General features: G+C 38.7%; 1 pseudogene; it reads left to right on the top strand.

Annotated features, from left to right (window-relative positions):
• On the top strand, nt 1-10,408 carry LOC100729529 (matrin-3-like; annotated as a pseudogene).
• Nucleotides 10,409-11,197: the final 789 nt, after the last annotated feature.

Raw genomic sequence — 11,197 nt, 5'->3', positions numbered from 1 at the left:
ATGCGTCCTGACCCATTCCCCGCTGAGATGGGGAGGTGCACCCAAACAGTGTTGGGACATACTGCTGCTTTAGGCTTTCATGGCACGCCCCAACTCCGAGCAGTTCTGGCTCCACGTGGCAGCTCAGCTCTGTGTCGGTCCAGCTACCCGCCACATCTCCTTGAGCAGCCCAGCCCGGTGCAGGGTCCCAGCATGTAGGGTCTAGGCTTCATGTCGTGTCCCAGCTCTGCCTCCCAGCTCCGCCTCCCCATGTGCCACACACCTGCCACCACTGCCTCCTGTCTTACGTGTGTTTCCGGGACAGTTCTAGTCCCAGTGCTTGCCCCACCTTCCCTCTGCATGTCCCACCCCACACTGAGCATGCTCTGCCTGCGTGCTGGACCAGTCTCCACCCCCAAACACAAGCACTGCTCTGACCACAAGCACAGATAAACAGCAGCTCAAGGCTCAGCTCAGAGATCCTATTTCTTGGTCCACAAATACGCCAGCAATAGACAAGACTTTGGCTGATAGATGGGGAAGTGGCCACCTGGTAATTTTATCCACCTTGTTTATCAATTAAAGCCTTTATTAATCTCCATAGCATTATATAAGATACCTCAACTAAAGTTCATATGACTAAGACCATTCATAGTTGCTGATCTGGTGGTAAAATTAAAAAAATAATTATAAATTCCATTTGCTGGGAACTACTAGCTCTTTTCCAAAACAGGGGTTATATGATACACACAAAACAACAAGACCAACACTGTGGCAGAAGCCAAACTTAAACCTTTCCCAGCCTGTCTGCCTGCCCTGGCTCAGCCCTCCACTGAGCCATAATTAACTATACTCAACTGATATTAAATGACACCATAGCTGATTTCTCTCCTAATTAAAAAGGTAAAAATTAAACAGGCCATCCTCCAAAAATCAGATGGCATTAGACATTTTAACAACATAAAGAGATACTTATACATGACATAAATGACATGTCAGTTCCTAAAATTCTCTGGACCTGTCCTTATGAGAAGCCATTACTAAAATTATAAATACCCTGTTGATTATATTTGACTCCTGCATACTTACTTAATTCTACAGATACCTTCTACTGAAGTCCAAATTCCAAACAAAAAGGCAAAACTTGACCCTCAAACTCCACAGAGACCTTCTTGATATGGCTTTTCATATTTTAAACAACAGAGATAACAGTGACACTTGGAGTTCTGAGACAGGTAAACTGGCACAAGGTGGAGCTGCCTGGGTCCCCCCATGGACCATGCCTCAAAATGCAGCAGAAGACATTGAGCAAGAGAGTGCCCCATCCTGGCATTCCTTTGGGATCTTACCCCAGGGCTACTGGCTATCCTAGCCACCAGAGAGTGGGTAAGCCATCCTAATTTCTAGCCCTAACAGGAAATGCCAACACTGCCAGATTCATTGCTGAAACTTGCTGCTGAAGACTGACAGGGCTCAGGACCAACAGCAGCCCACTTTAAGGTGTCTGTCTCAGGGTCCCAAGTCCCACTAAAAGTCTCAGGTAAGACATTCTCTGTACTTGTGGACATAGAGACCATATGTACAAAGTTCCTCCTGAGTTTTTAGGCTGCTATAGTAAGCCCTCAATCTCTCTAAGGGGATGTTGAGGGTCAACCTATGCCATTTACAAACAGGGCCTATTTCCTGCAGGTCCCAGACTGCTTCTTCCCAATCCACCCAGGTGCCAAATCTTCCCTCCACCACTCACTCTACAGCCCTAAATCTTAAAAATTCTTTTTATTCCCTTGTATTTTTACAGGCTGACCCAGACACTGAGGCCTCAACAGCTTACCCCTATTATCACTAGTAAGCCTCTCCTCAGGGATATAGATATATCACCCCTTTCCTTTATTATTCATCAATTTCTCAGACAACCCTGGTCAAGACTGACAGATAAATTTTGCCTTCTCACCTTTGTTTGTACTTTTTCAGGATACATAAAGTCTTTCCTACAACCAGGAGAACTGATGATATACTTACTAAAGTCTTATTACAGCAAATCATTCCAATGACTACAACCAGGTTAAAGTGACCCATACCTGATATGCTTAGCAACCTCAACAGTGATCAAAGTTGCTAGACTGCCATCCTGGTTTCACATCACTCAGGCTAAGTGGTGCCCTTCCAGCTTTAGATCTAACCATCCTGTTGCCTACTCATCTCTGCCTTGCAAAGGCCCCAAAGCCACAACTCTCAGGCTGTCATGTTTTGTTATCCAATTCAGTTTCTGGTTTCTTATTCTTCTTATAGCAGGACTCTTAACAGTATTTCCTAAAGACTCCAATGTTATGCATACCAGAGACAATCCTTACCTACCTACCATCTTAACTTTTACCCTTTCAGATGGGGGAGTAGTCACCTCTCATAACTTCACTTCTCCTAACCCCACATTTATTTTTCACAATTCTGCCTTACCGTGGAAATGTTTCTACCTCAACATGGTCTTGATAAAATGACATATCTAAATCAAAGGTACCTTTCCTTCTACCTCACCTGGGTCCTTAAATATGACAGTGCATGCCTCCTCATAATATCTTGTCTCTTTATTTTTCCAGTCTAATATGTGCATTCACCAGTGATAAAGTTGTCCTGGCTAGAACACTTGGCACCAGCTTCTACATGGGCATCAACTGTCATCCCATTGACTCCCCTAGACCCCAGTACAGTGCCCCCTTCCAGTAGGAATCAGTAAAAAAAGAAATCTCCACCCCCTTTCCTAATTATAATAATCATAAGATGGGATATGAAAGAGTTTTGGCCCAGGCCAGACACTATAGCCAGTAAAGCCTCAGACGGAAGCAAGGATTTCCATCTCCCCCAGCCCTTGGAATTTACCTCTGGTGCCAAATGAATGCCAATGGGTTACCTGTGCATCCCTAATGCCCCTCAAGCACCACCCCTAACCTAAGCTACATGTATGCCTCCACTCCACGTGTTCCACGGAGAGATCGCTGACCCCGGGGGGAGATGCCGCACCCCAGGGGCTCGGGGGTCTCTCCTCGCATTCTTAAAATAAAGGTCATTTATATTTCATACTTCTTATCTTTTCACCCGCCCTCCTGCAGTTCTATCAAATTTAAATGTAGCTGTTAATTTTCTGATTCATCATTGGTGGTTTTAGTTATGATAGATAGATGTCATTATTTTCCCTTTTTTTATATTTCTCTCTTGAGTCTATGAACCTCTTCCCTTAGGAACTTAGGGAAAATAATTTTATAATTTCAGGAATGAATAATGTTCTCCACCACTAGCTTTAAGGGATGTAAAATGCAGACTACTTTTATTTGGATAAAATGTTCGTCATTAAAGTGTAAATAACATTCCATTAGTCTTCATAATGGTCTTCCAAATTGCTGACTGATAAATATTTAAGCTCCACTTTATTCTTTTAAAATGTGGAAGACAAAAAGATATTTGAATCAACTTCCATTTTAAAAGCAAGATAGGTTACACATCTGAGTTTATTACAAAGTAAATGTCTAATTTTCTGAAATTTAAAAACTATTTTGTTATAATCACCAAAGATGTTTTCTTAGAAGACTAAAATAAGATTTATATTATTTTAAAAAGATCACCTACATGTGCTGTGTTGTGATTTATTGTAATTTAAAGCCAGAAGAGCTTTGTTCAGCATTACTTATTGTGGCCACAAACAATGTCTGGAAATAGGCAAATTATCTATTAATGTCTTTTTAAAAAGTTACTTTGTATATAAATTTGAAACCTGGTTTTCAGGTTTAAATGATTTTGAAGGAATAATTTGCCAATACTTATCTCTTTGAACATTCCAACAATGGATGTAGGTGATAAGAAGTTTAAATGTGAATGAAATTTTAATTAGGTTATTTTAACATTTTCTTTAAGTAATGTATTTTTAATCAACTTATATCTAATTCTATAAATGGCACCCCTGAAAACAATAAATTCATTTAGAAATATCCTTCTATCTGATCTAGTGTTAAAGCAAGTGTTTTATTAGAATACTGACCTCATTCCAAATTATCTATTAATGTCTTTTTAAAAGTTACTCTGTATATAAATCTGAAGAATTTACCACATATTGGATGCATTTATTATCTTGAGAAATTTCAAAATTAATTAGAAAAAAAGAATTATTGAACAATATCATATTGATCCGTTTTGATTAGATTGTGTGTCTAGAAATAGATTGACTTTCTTCAGTGCAAAACTACTGTAGCCACAAGCCTGTTGTAGTTCACTTACATTACACCAAAAGAGCACCTGATAGCCAATGTGGTCACAAATAAATGTAGTGCAGACTGCTATTGTATGATTAAGTAGCACTACATTGAATTCTATAGAGAGACAAGACAGAGATGTGAAGTCAATAGAGAGCCCACATCTCTGAAACTGCCCATGGTGACTTCCTTCTAAAGAGCACAGTGTGGAAATGGGTAAGATGACTAACAAGTGGCAAGGCCAATAACAATGATCAGTTGTACACACTGTGCTTGATATAATATAAAATATATTATATATGAAATATTATTTTTATAGTCTTTCTTTCCTAAACATTTGTTATAGTTAGGGGGTTGCAAGGAGAACAATTACATACAAGACACATAATTTATACTATTGTTTGTAATGGTCACTCAGCGACTCAGGGGAGCCAGCATGACAAGCTCTTCAGGAGAATCAGTGGCTCCAAATAAAGAAAATGCAGGAAATCTGCTCACACACTAAAGACCTAGGATATCCAGCTAAGATCCCAGATGAGTTCAACTGAAAACCTAGGGCCCACAATGATGACTCAGGCAAGTCTGTTTCACAGATCTGCACTGGGAAGGCCCAAAAGTCAGTGGTGAAGCTAGAAAGTCTGAGCCAGTGGGGTGATGGATCTGAGAGCTGGCCAAATCTTCTGTACTGGAGCCAAGAAGCAATGCCCAAAAGGCTAGGGCTCCCCTGAAAAGTACCACAGGCATTCTCAGTGATGATGAGGTCCTGAGCTCCTCCAATGATGAGAACAGCCAAGTAGATGGTAGCCAGCATGACAAGCTTCTCCTGGAGACTGAATATACATACCTTCCTCTCCAGGGTCAGGAAGCAATGCTCAAAGTAAGGACTAAAGCTCCCCCAAAGTGAACTGCAGCCATTCACAGCACAAGGTCCTGAACTCCTCCAAGGATAACAGCTGAGTTCATATCAGGGGAACTAGCATGACAAGGTTCTCCAGGAGAATCAATGGCTCCAAACAACAACAGTTAGGAGAACCCACAATACTACTCTCCTCTCTACTTCTTGTTTTTATGCTGACAACAGTACTCAGGTCAGTCATCCAGGCTCAGCACCAAACTGATTCACTTCAGCTGGTGTTTAAGTTGACTACCAGTTACCAATCCACTACCATGCTAATCGTTACAAATATCAGAAAAAGTCTAGGAAAACTGCATCTTACAAAGTGCCTAACTAGTTCTTTCAAAACTGTTAAGTTATTCAAAAGAAGTTTAAGAAACTGTCACATTCAACAGAAATCTAAGCAGACAATTGAATTTGTGATGTCTTGATGGGATAATATACTAGTTAATTATTACAAATTTACAATACTGATGTATGATTGTCAATAATAGCAAAAACTGCATGGATATAGGAATTTTCTGTATTCAAAAATAACATTTATTTTTAATGTCAGTAGAGAACTCACTTAATGTCTAAGTTAAGATAACAGAAGGTACTTGAGATATTTCAATGAGAAAGAATTTAATTTAAAAAATAGGCCAGTGATAGGAAGCTAAGAAACCAGAGATGAGCTAGTTCAGTGCCTGATGGTGTAACATAAAACATGTAACACCCAGGACCAGAGAATCCTGAGGCAGGGTTAGTAGGAGTACTCAACTACACAGAAAAACTGAAATATACTGAGCCTGTCAGAGAGAACTGTAGCCATGAAGGGTATACAAATGGTACATATGGGGAATGCTCAGAGGGGTAGAAGAAAAAAATATTCTGTTTCCCTTAATCCTCTAGGTCAGTGGTGACAAACCTATGGCACATATGCCACACCAAGCACACAGAGGCCTCTGATGGTACGCAGTCAGAAGCCACACAAACAATATGATCTAAGGGTTGGTTTACATCAACATTCCTAGACTAGTCAGCCTAGGAAAAATATAGGACTCACCCACCAAACTGGTCCCACAGAAGGAATTCAGGTCCCTCCCTACACTGTAGGACCCAGAAACTGGCCTACTACCAGTCACACAGTAGGATCCTAAGACATACAAGATGGACATTCAAGATTAACAGGATTCAAAAGACCAAAATATTGACTAAGAAGTGAAAATGACAAAAGGAAAAAGCAAAATGCAATCTCAGCCCTTCAGCCTATCCTAAACAAGTATAGGAGAAATAGAGGACATTGAAAGTCACACAACCTGAAATTTCTGCAAAGATAGCAAGTGAAATAAAGGAACAAACAAATGAGGCTGTAGAGTAAATCAGATATAAATAATCTGTCAGATAAAGAAAGTAATGACAACCTTAATGAAAAGAGTTGCTTGGCATAGCTAGGGAAGACATTGATAAAAATTAAAGAAACATGGAGAAATGATGGAAACCTTGAATGAACAATATAGGAAAGAAATAGATTGCATGAAAAAATATCTAGAAATTTTAAAATTCTATTAAAAGCTCACAAAACTGCTTGAACAAAACTGTAGACTTTCAGACCTTGATGACAAGATTGAAAGTAGCAATCACAAAAGGAAAGAACCCTTAAAAATAACAATTCAACAGCTCCAAGATGATGAAAAGAAAAACAATATATTGCCAACAGGTGTCAATGAAAATCAAATCAAAACAAATCTACACCCAGACATACATTAATCAAGATTCCAGAGATTCAGCATAAAAACAATACTAAAAGCTGTTAGAGAAAAGAAATGGACCACTTATCAAGGAAAGCCCATTAGAATCATGGCCAGCTTCTCAACACAAACTTTTAAGTCAAGGCCAGCTTGAAGTGAAATATTTGAAGTTCTAAACGAAAACGACTTTCAACCCAGATTGAAGTACCTTGAAAAACTACTTTCAAAATTAATGGAAAAATAAGACACTTACATGACAAAGTATAACTGAAGAAATTTATGTCCAACTAATCAACCTTAGGAAGATTACAGTTGCTGCAGGGAATTGTGGGGCCCTCTGCAGGCTGTTCATAGGGAGAGAGGGTTGTCTTCTCATTCTCAGCTTTAAGAAGATTCTGCAGTCCTTATTGATACTTTTCTCATCATTTCCATTGTTGAAGCAAAGTTAACTTAGCTTTGTAGTTTGAGCTTTATTTTTGGCCATCTTTTGAACTTTTTTTAAAAAAACTATAAAATAGACAAGCAATGGTGCTACAGTGCCCAAGTCATTTGAGCAGTCATCTCTTGATAGGGACTCACAGGGTGCTGGGTATGACTGTCTGCAGCAGGAATAGGCCTTCTTGCTGTTGCTACCAGTCTTTAAGAATTCCAGCATCTCTTGGAAAGATGAACCAGGGTACTACACATCTTATCAGTTTAATGAATGTTGAGACAAGTTCTTCACTGAATCAACAAGGAGCTCATAGTGCACTGTCTTCTGCTAGTACTTCTCCCCATAATTTGTAGTCTACATTTAACATTGCAAGTAGAGGTCCACTCTTTTTGTCTTCTCAACACCATTAAGATGCAGGCCAGACTAGTAATATTTTGGCCAGTTTTGATCTGCCTTCTAGAGAGTTAGACGAACTGAGTCATTATCCAGAGGACAAGATTACTCCTGAGAATTTTCCCCAAATCTTTTGCATGTTAAAAGCAGGAGAACTGAAGAAGCCCCTACACTGAACTGAGATGGCAGATCTGCTACACCATACATAGTACCCAGGGATTATTGGGAAGAAAAAAAAAAGGCACATTAGAAGAGATAGTTTTGATGATTGTGGTCCCAGTTTCAACCCAGTGGTGATTATGACCATGGAAGTTGTTATCAGGAATCTGGTCATTTTTTATTTTATTTTATTTTATTTTTATTTTTAAATTTTATTTTGAAGGTAGTAAAAATGCAACAGAACAAGACAGAGCAAAGCCATTCAAGACAATGCAGTGAAATTGGTACAGAACTTCACAGCAGGATACTGGGATAACAGTAATAGGTACCATAGTATATCTCATTTTCTTCACAACAGTTGTCCAGTCAAACCAAAGATAGAACATTATAAAACCAATCTAAAGAGAATATTGAACAGAGCAGAATAATTAATCACAACAAAACAAAACAATGAAAACAACATTTGCCTTCAAACAGAAGGAAATCCCCCATATTTGCTATATTGCATACAGTCATCCTCCCCAAGAGATGCTCAGAATCTGTCCCCAGTTGCTAAAGGGGTTGGGATATTTGATTCTCAGCCTGCATGCCGGTAGGCTCACAGGAGCTGCTGATTTGTTCTCCTCCCGGCTTGCACCAGAGGCGCTTACCAGAAGGGTGGATGAATTGCTTCGTTGTGCAGGTGTACGTTCCACCATTGCCAGATCTCAGGAGCTGCTGACTGGTTCTCCTCCTGGCTTGCACCAGAAATGCTTACCAAGAAGGCAAGCAAATTACTTTCTTGTACAGCCACCTAAATTACACCATGGCCAAGGAATCTGGTTATTATGACATAATGGATTCTGAAGATGAGAATTAAGAGATAGAGAAAGGTGTAGGGATGATTTTTGTGTGTGTGTTAGACCTCACATAACTATCACAAATTTAATAGTGAGTATGAGAGAATGGAACATGGTCTTGGTCCCTTACAAGAAGAACCTGTCTAAGAAAAAGAAGGGCACTCCTCTAAGTAGCAATACTGAAGAGCTCAATGGGCCTTACTGAAAATTTATCTGTATCTGTGCTCTATATGTGATCTTTCAGTTTATTCTAATAAGGAGTGTAGTCAACACATCAATGGAGCAAGTTCCAATCATCAATGTCAGCTTCTTCTTGAAATCTACCCAGAATGGAATCCTGACAATGATACAGGACACACAATTGGTGATACACTCATGTTGCAGCAGTCCACAAACCCAGTGCCAGGAATTCTGGGACTGTCACTGCCATCATTTCATCTTGGTGTACAAGCAGTTGGACCAAGAGGAAATCTGGGTTCTGGAAATGGAAGCCTGCAGGGACCAACACACATGCAAAAAGGCAGAGTGGAAACCATCTGAGTTGTTCGCATCACAGATTTTCAGTGAGGGAAAAACTTTGAGATATGAACTGTTACAGCTGGTGGAACCATTTAGAATTATTTCAAATCATCTGATTCTAAATAAAATTAATGAGAAACCTGAAGGAAAGCCAGATCAGAAATTTAATCAAAAGCAGGAACTTGAACATGTGATATATCTCAGTAATTTATCCCATTCTGGCTACTTTGATAGTGCTGTGCTCAAGCTTGTGAGCCTTATGGGAAAATAAAGACTTATATATTTATGAGATTTCCACTGAGATGGAGACTGGAGAAGATTCAGTGGCCATGGTTGACCACTGTCTGAAAAAAAAAAAAAAAAACCCTTTGTTTTCAAGGGAGATGTGTTAAGGTTGACCTGTCTGAGAAATACAAAAACTGGTACTGAGGATTCCTAACAGAAGGACTGACTTATTGAAGAAACATAAGTCCAAAAAAAGATCTTGTCACTTATCTCCAAGTGATAAGAAGTACCAAACAGTGGTTCTCAGAAGACTAAAAGTACAGCCAAAGGGGAAGAACAAGAAGTCAAGTGAAGATTCTGAGAAAGATACAAAGGATGACCAAACAGAAACAGGAGCCTAATATGCTTCTTGAATCTGAAGATGAGCTACTTGTAGATGAAGAAGCAACAGCGTCTCTTCTAGAAAGTGGCAGTTTGGTGGGAGATGAGATGGATCTCGCTAATTTAAGTGATATGGATTCTGATGGGAAAAAGGAGCCTTCAGATAAAGCTATAAAAAAGATGCAAGTGCTTCTGCCGCAGTAAAGAAAAAAATGTAAAAGTTGGACAAGCTCGAGGAACTTGATCAAGACAGTGAAGCAGCACTGGAAAATGGAATTAAAAATGAGGAAAATAGAGAACCAGGTGCCAAATTGGCTGAGATGCTGGTGATCTCAACAAAGATACAAGTGAAAATGCAGATGACAAAGTGATTAAAGCAAGGAGTACTTTACAATGAGGATAGAATGAATATAGAATTTGACCATACCAGCCCAATGTTCCTTCTGGTATAAACTATGTGACACCTAAAACAAGGTTTTAACTGTAAGCTGTGTTCATTCTTTTATACAACTGAATAAGTTGCAAAGAGTACTCTTTGCAGCAGTCCTCCTTATTATCAGAAATTAAAGAAATTTCTGAATAAATTGGAAGAAGAATGCAGGCAGAATGAAGGTTAAGATGTGCCAGAAGTTTCATTTCAAAGAAAGTAACGGTTCTTTGTTTTTAATTGTAACCCTTTTAAAATAAAATACTGATAGCTAGAAAAAACTATTGTACTCTTGTTTTAGTGGAAAAATAATAGATAACTGTTCATGTGTTGTGTTAATAGCAAAAAATACACATAAGTTAATGATGAAGAGTTTTGTTTCATCAGAACAGCAACAGAGAGAAAGAAGTATTTTATAGAGACTGAAGTTGTAAGCTAAAATAACTTGCACCACTAAGGAAAAGAACCATTCAGACAAATGAAATTTAGTAGTTCAAGCTTCAAAGAAACGTCAACTTTGATTCCATTCAATAAAGAGCAAAACTGACTGCACTTTTATTACTTTCATCTGAAACATTCCACATTTTAAGCTGGGCCTAGAAGGCTTTTTGTTTAGAGTTTAAAATGTTTGGGTTGTATTTCACTTTTAGAAAACTTTGTGTGAGATTATCGGTTCTAATGCAGGTGCAATTTTCTTTGAATGTCATGCTGTTTAGATAATAAGAAATATTAAGTAGTTGACTTTGGAGTTTGTAATTTCCAGCCCCCTGAGTTTATGCTAGACTTCATATTCTAGTAGTCAAAGTATTTTCCGGGAAATGTAAAAATATTCCTGTTCTTTTTGACCAGTATTAATTTCTGAGGATCTTATTGCTTGCCATTCGAATACTATAGCTGTTGTACATCTTTGGTATAAGCACTATTTGACTTTTGAAGTGTGTAGCCCACCTTTATATTTTCAATATGTAATTTTAAATTT

This window comes from Cavia porcellus, unplaced genomic scaffold (assembly GCF_034190915.1).
Source record: "Cavia porcellus strain 051 isolate PalLab524CR breed Dunkin Hartley unplaced genomic scaffold, mCavPor4.1 scaffold_30, whole genome shotgun sequence".
NCBI classification, from domain to species: domain Eukaryota; kingdom Metazoa; phylum Chordata; class Mammalia; order Rodentia; family Caviidae; genus Cavia; species Cavia porcellus.
This window is presented reverse-complemented; position numbering and strand designations above follow the sequence as displayed.